The sequence below is a fragment of the Bombus vancouverensis genome, unplaced genomic scaffold (assembly GCF_051014615.1).
Source record: "Bombus vancouverensis nearcticus unplaced genomic scaffold, iyBomVanc1_principal scaffold0044, whole genome shotgun sequence".
NCBI classification, from domain to species: domain Eukaryota; kingdom Metazoa; phylum Arthropoda; class Insecta; order Hymenoptera; family Apidae; genus Bombus; species Bombus vancouverensis.
In genome coordinates, this window is record NW_027468935.1 from 262,501 (window position 1) to 269,517 (window position 7,017).

Below are 7,017 nucleotides of genomic sequence, written 5' to 3' on the forward strand. Positions count from 1 at the left end.
TAACTTCGGAATAAGGATTGGCTCTGAGGAGCGGGGCGTGTCGGGCTTGGTCGGGAAGCGGGTTTGGCTGACGTGCCGGGCCTGGGCGAGCTGAACGGGACGCGGCGTATCTATCTCTCTCGGGAGTGGATATCGTCGCGCACCCCGGATCCGAGCTCGGTCTCGTGCCTTGGCCTCCCGCGGATGTTCCTTGCTGCGAGGCTTCCGTGGCGGTTATACCGTCGCGGTCGTTCTCTTCGGCCGCCATTCAACGCTCAGCTCAGAACTGGCACGGACTAGGGGAATCCGACTGTCTAATTAAAACAAAGCATTGCGATGGCCCCCAAGGGTGTTGACGCAATGTGATTTCTGCCCAGTGCTCTGAATGTCAACGTGAAGAAATTCAAAAAAAGCGCGGGTAAACGGCGGGAGTAACTATGACTCTCTTAAGGTTTCCACAGGCCTCGTCATTAGATTAGTGACGTTACAAGGGCGGTGTGTCGCTTGGACTTGGTCGCGCTTGCTATATAGCGAGGTGCGGCCGGTCTTGGCGGCGCATCGCCATATTTTTTTTTAAGCCGAATTCGTGCTACACGAAACGGAAAAGGTGAACAGCAGCCTCGTCATCTGACTAGTGACGTTATAAAAGAAAGCAATACGCCGCTGGCACTTTGCCGCGCGTGCTCGAAAAGCAATACGCCGCTGGAACTTGGCTGTGCGCGCCAGAAAGTAATATGCCGCTGGCCCTTAGCCGCGTTCGCCCAAAAACGATACGCCGCTGGGACTTAGGCGGATGAGCTGGAAGGTGGCATGGCTTGCCTACGTGTGTGCTGGAAGAGCCGCGCGAGGGTTGCTGGTTGAGCGAAGCGATCTTGCTCGTTGGGTGGCGGGACGTTGGAAAACGGCTTGTCTCCAACGATGGAAGAGTCATAGTTGCTTGGGGGCAGGCGGGGCTTTGGCCCCGTTTGCTCAAGTCGCACTCCTACCTCCTCGTGGTACCGCCGGTAACATACTCATTTGTGTCAGCGCGGGGAGCATCCCCCCGGACACCGTGTATGGCTAAATGGAGTGCGGCGATGAAGGAGCGAGAGACGAAACCAAAAATCGGCTTGCCGATCTAACGGTGAATTTCACCGTGAAGTATGGAGTTATCTCCCTGAAAGGAACTCGTTCCTTGATTAGCTATGGCACGACTTGGCAGTAATAAGGTTAACGATTGGGCAAGATTGAGAAAAATAACAAAAGCGTAATTAAACAGAATAAAATATCATGGTAAATAAAGACACAGAAAGCGCCTCGGACGCGGCATCTCTCGGTCCCGGTGTCGCGGCGGATTCTTCCGCTCTGGAGGGGACCTCTGTTGACGATTTGGCTTCATCCCCGGATACGATTGACATCATGGTACCGAGCGTGGGTGACCAGGTTGCCTGCCCTGTCTGCCAGAAAAGGGAAATCGACCTTTTCTTTTTGTCATTGTCAGACTTAGGGCGGCACCTGGAGCAACATCATGTGACAGCCCGCATCCAATGGAGATGCAAAGACTGTGGGAAAGGCTTTCCGAAGCTTCATGGGGCCAGATGCCACCTGCCTCATTGTAGAGGAACAAGTCAAGGACCCAGTGGCTCATATAGATGCGAAACCTGCCCCATGAGCTTTGGGACGCTTAGAGGGCTGTCTACCCACGAGCGGCATGCGCACCCTGCCGTAAGAAACGTCAAAAGGAGGGGAACGGACCCCCCTGAGAAAAAATGGACGGCGGAGGAGTTGGCTCAGTTGAGGGAACTTTGGGAGATATATAAAAATCACAAATTCCCCAACAAAATGATCAGTGAGATCCTCACCAGCAAGACGATCGAACAAATCAGATACCAGCGTAAAAAGCTGAGGCTGATTGGTGAGGAAGCAAGTTCTCAAGAGCCCACTCAGGTGACAGAGGGAGGGTGCGATCCCGTTGATCCAGGCAATGCGTGTTTCGAAGAACCTGGAGTCAGCGGTCTAGAATATGAACAGTGGAGACTCCAGCTAGAGTCCGCAATAATGACACAAGTCGAGGTGCCACCTGTTTTAAGGTGGGTCCACACTCGACTGATGACAATCTGGGTCTCTCTCAAGGGAAATAGGGAAGCCCTTGAGAGTGCTATAAATGAATTTTTAGAATTCACGCTCTATGGAGCCATAAAAGAAATTAATAGTAAAAAGAGGGCAAGTTCAGTTAAGAACAAGAGGATTGGTCACCAAGGAAAGAAAAAGGGTAATAGAAATGCTAGAAAAAGATACTCATACGCTCGTTGCCAGGAGTTGTTTACAGAAAATCCAAGGAGGTTGGCCGATGCCGTAATAAATGATGATCGGGCCTTCCTCCAACCGGCTAGGGATCTGCCTGATGCCGAGGAAGTGAGGAGGCTTTATGAGGATTTATGGGGCCAGACAGGACCTGTTGAAGCCCCCGTCCCAGGAAGTAGAGCCTCTGAGCTTTCCTTATGCGAGGTCTTCCCGCCAATTGCTGTTGAGGATGTGGCGGAGAAATTGAGCAGAATAAGAATGAAGGCTGCAGCAGGACCGGATGGCTTCCAGAAGGAACACCTTCTGATCCCTGGCCTGCCCACCATCTTAGCTGTATTGTACAATATCTTACTTTATTGCTCCTATTTTCCTCCTATATGGAAGGAAAATAGAACAACGTTAATACCAAAACCAAATAAGTCGAGCAGCCTGGTCGAGAATTGGAGGCCTATAACTATAGGCCCCATTCTCGGCCGTATTTTCTCCTCCATAATTGACGGGAGGATAAGGAGGGGCATTGTGTTGAATCCAAGGCAGAAAGGATTCACCGCTGAAAGCGGTTGTAAAGTAAACATCGACCTGTTGAGCGCTGCCTTGGATTATAGCAAGAAAAAGAAAGGCGGGGTATTCACTATTGTGGATATCTCCAAAGCCTTCGACACAGTGCCCCACTCGGCAATCGTCCCCTGCCTAAGGAGGAAGGGCGTGCCGATCCCCATTACTGACTTGATCAGGAACATGTATAACGAGGGCAAGACCACAATAAAATCTAAAAACAGCACCGGGGTCGAGATTAAGATCCTCAGGGGAGTTAAGCATGGCGACCCTTTGTCACCGCTGCTATTCAACCTGTGCTTGGAGCCACTGCTGGATTTGATCGAGCAACAAACCAGCGGAATAAACGTGAATGAGACAAGAAAGATTCCTGTCCTGGCTTTTGCTGACGACGTAGTGTTGCTCGGCGCCGATATCGGGGTAGCGCAACGCCAAGTGGGTGTGCTTGACGAGTATCTGAACGGCCTCGGTATGACCATCTCAAGGGATAAATGCCAGGCATTTCAAGTAGTCGCAGAAAGGCGTACTTGGTTCATCAAAGAACCAAAAATTAAACATGGGAACAACACCATCCCAACAGTCGATCCTGACGAAGCCTTCAGGTACTTAGGCGCCAAAATGGGGCCCTGGAAAGGCATACACTGTGGCATAATCGTTCCCGAGCTTCTGAGTGTGGTGAGGAGAGTTAGAAAGCTCTCACTCAAGCCATGCCAGAAGCTCGAATTGATCACAAAACATATCTTTCCCCGATATATTTATAACCTGCTCGTAAGCCCGCCGAGTGACAGCGTTTTAAGATTGCTGGACAGCGAAGTCAGGCAGGAAATAAAGGCTATATTCCATCTAACGCCTTCAACTGCCACTGGTTTTTTCTATGCCCCCAAATCCTGGGGCGGATTAGGGTTGCCGAGGTTCGAACACATCGTCAAACTTGGCACCCTAAAAAGTGCAATTAAAATAAAGGACTCGATCGACCCGGCGGTCTCCAGCCTGGTTGATTAAAAGTACAATGAGAAATTGAAAAAGATGGCAAACTCACTGAGGATCAATTGGCCAGCCTCTGTGGAAGATATCGAAAGAGCCCGAAAAAGATTAAAAGCGGGGCATGTGAAGCAATGGGCAGAACTAAGAAGTCAGGGGCAGGGCGTACCTGACTTCTCGAGAAGCAAAGCTGGCAATGTGTGGCTTAAGGATTGGGAACTGCTCAAGCCATCAAGATTTATAGATGCCCTTAAACTCAGGACCAACACTGTTGGCACAAGAACAGTGCTGGCACGAGTCGACAAAAATTTGGACATCAATTGTAGAAAATGTCGAGCCCAGCCCGAGACCCTTGGACATATACTCGGGCTGTGCCAGTACACTAAGGGCCTGAGGATAAAGCGGCATGATGAAGCGATAATGACCCTTGCCGAAAGTCTACGAAAAAATAATGAAGTTTTTGTTGAACCTACGCTCCGGGTGGGAGGTGCTCTTTTCAAGCCGGACCTCGTAGTTAAAAACGAGGAAAGGGTTCTCGTGGTCGACGTTACCGTCCGCTATGAGAATAAGGATTACCTCTCGCGCGCGGAGAAGGAAAAGGTCAACAAATATCGGCCATGCCTCGAACACCTAAAGGCAAGATTTAATGTCGGCAAGGGAGAAGTAATACCGGTGGTCTTGGGCAGTCGTGGTGCCATAACGCCTTCCACGGAAAGTAACCTCAAGCGTATGGGTATTGGTGGCCAAATTATCAAAACATTAGTACTGAACGTATTGAGAAGCTCCATAGAGCTGTGTAACATATTTTTAGATACATAAGTCAGACCCGGTTTTTTAAATTATTATTTATTTCTTTATTTATTTATTTATTTATTTAACTTGTTGTTACGTCCATGCATGATAGTGAATAAATTTGCTGTAACCTTTGGGTTACATAGCAAATATGTTATATTTTAATGTCCCTACGAGGGGGATAAACCTCGGAAGTACGGTCCTCGTATCGAGGATCGCAGGTTTTAGCCAAATGCCTCGTCATCTAATTAGTGACGCGCATGAATGGATTAACGAGATTCCCTCTGTCCCTATCTACTTCCCGCAGGGAGGATTCGCTTTTGCGAGTCTATGGGGGCTGGCAAACCCACGGTCCCGCAGCCAGGGAGGACCGTCGGGACAAGCGTCCCGCTTACGTGATTCCTCCATGTACACCGCAAGGAAGGTTGCTGTGGTGTAAGACAAAGTCTTCCCCACGGAGCCTTGGGTAGTAGCGCACCCACGATCCTGAAGCCAAGGGTGAGACCGTCGGGAGAGCCGCCGAGGTACACTTCCTCAACTCCCGCTTACGTGAGTCTCATCTGGGTCTGACTGCACGGTGTGCAGGTAAACCGTGCAGCAGAGACGTGGCGGTACATCCACACGCGCGGTCCCACCGTTGACAATGAACGGTACCACGGGCGGTCGAGTGTTAGCCCAGAGGGCGTAGCGAACCCTCGGCTCGACCAATTATGGGTATGGACTCGTGGTGGCAGTGGTTGTGGCCAAATGCTGGCAAGAGGGCCGAGTTAAGGGGGACAAAGTCCTCCGAATGGCCTTCGGCGGGTGAGCAGCGTCCCACCTGCTCCGGATACCGTCCCGGAAGACGGAAGGGCTTGGAAAGGGCCCCGTTCGACCTGAGACGAGAGAGCCTCCTGCAGGCGATTATTTGAGGTAACCGGTACTGTGTACCGAGTGCGCTGGTTGGGCGTATCCCAACTCCGATGGCTTCTAGGGTTGCCCGGGCGCTGTATATGATATTAAATCTCAGGAAAGTACCCGACACCAAGAACCAAACTATATGTCCCTATCTACTAGTCCACAAGATGGCGGCATACTGAGAACACGCGTTCACGTCGCTCCGTACTTAATGTTCGAGTTCTTGCGGAAAAGCAAAGAAATCGGGCGAGAAAATAACGCGAAAGTGGAGTGAAAGTGCTTGGGAATTAAAGTAATAATAAAGTACAGTGGAGATCGCTTTTATAGAAGCGTGAGTGGACAGAGAAAAACGTGGCTGAGGTTAGGGCAGAGTGGAAGACATCTTGAGACGCGCGACTGCAGCGCCGCCGCACGGGCTACTTGGTAACTGCGCGCCAACGTTCGTAAAGCAATACGCCGCGGGACTAGCGTCCGCGTTCGTAAAGCGATACGCCGAGGGACTCAGTGCAGGTGTTCGTGAAGCCGCTCGCAGCGGTACTTAGTGTATCCGCGTCCGCAAAGCAACACGCTGCGGTCTAAGTGCCACGTTCGTAAAGTGACACATCAGGACACAGCAAAAGTATCCAGTTTGAAACACAGAGAAGTGCTAGTGCAAGTGCTTGACTAGTGCCGCCATTACGCCTTCGGACTTAGTGTCTGTGCGCGTAAAACAATACGCCGCTGGGACTCTGTCTCGAGCGAGAAAAAAAAAGCAATACGCCGTCGGACTTAGTGCCCGCGCGTATAGATAATAATAGTACAGTGCAAGCAAAAGTGCTTGACCAGTGCCGCCGTTACGCCGTCGGACTTAGTGTCTGTGCGCGTAAAACAATACGCCGCTGGAACTTAGTGTCTGTGCGCGTAAAACAATACGCCGCTGGGACTTAGTGTCTCGGCGCGTAAAACAATACGCCGCTGGGACTCTGTCTCGAGCGAGTAAAAAAAAGCAAAAAAGCAATACGCCGTCGGACTTAGTGCCCGCGCGTATAGATAATAATAGTGGTGCAGTGCAAGCACAAGTGCTCGACCAGTGCCGCCGTTACGCCGTCGGACTTAGTATCTGTGCGCGTAAAACAATACGCCGCTGGGACTTAGTGTCTCGGCGCGTAAAACAATACGCCGCTGGGACTTAGTGTCTCGGCGCGTAAAACAATACGCCGCTGGGACTCAGGCTCGAGCGAGTAAGATAAAAGGAATACGCCGTCGGACTTAGTGCCCGCGCGCGAGAAAGAATAGCGCAGGGCAAATACAAATACAAGTGCGTGACCAGTGCCGCCGTTACGCCGTCGGACCTAGTGTCTCTGCGCGCAAAACAATACGCCGCGGGGACTTACAAATATCAGAATGGCTACGAAGGGTCAATCCCCAACCGCTACAAAAGCAAGAGTGGTTCTCCAACCACTGAAAAAGCAAAAGGTGGAGGGGAAAAGCCCGGTTCAGGAGAGAAAGAAGAGAACAGAGGAGAAAGAAAAAGGGGAAGAGGCGAAGCAG

At 51.0% G+C, this 7,017-nt stretch overlaps 1 pseudogene; it reads left to right on the top strand.

Annotated features, from left to right (window-relative positions):
• The window catches only part of LOC143304634 (large subunit ribosomal RNA), a 2,943-nt pseudogene extending 2,405 nt beyond the window's left edge, over positions 1-538 (top strand).
• The last annotated feature ends 6,479 nt before the right edge of the window (positions 539-7,017 follow it).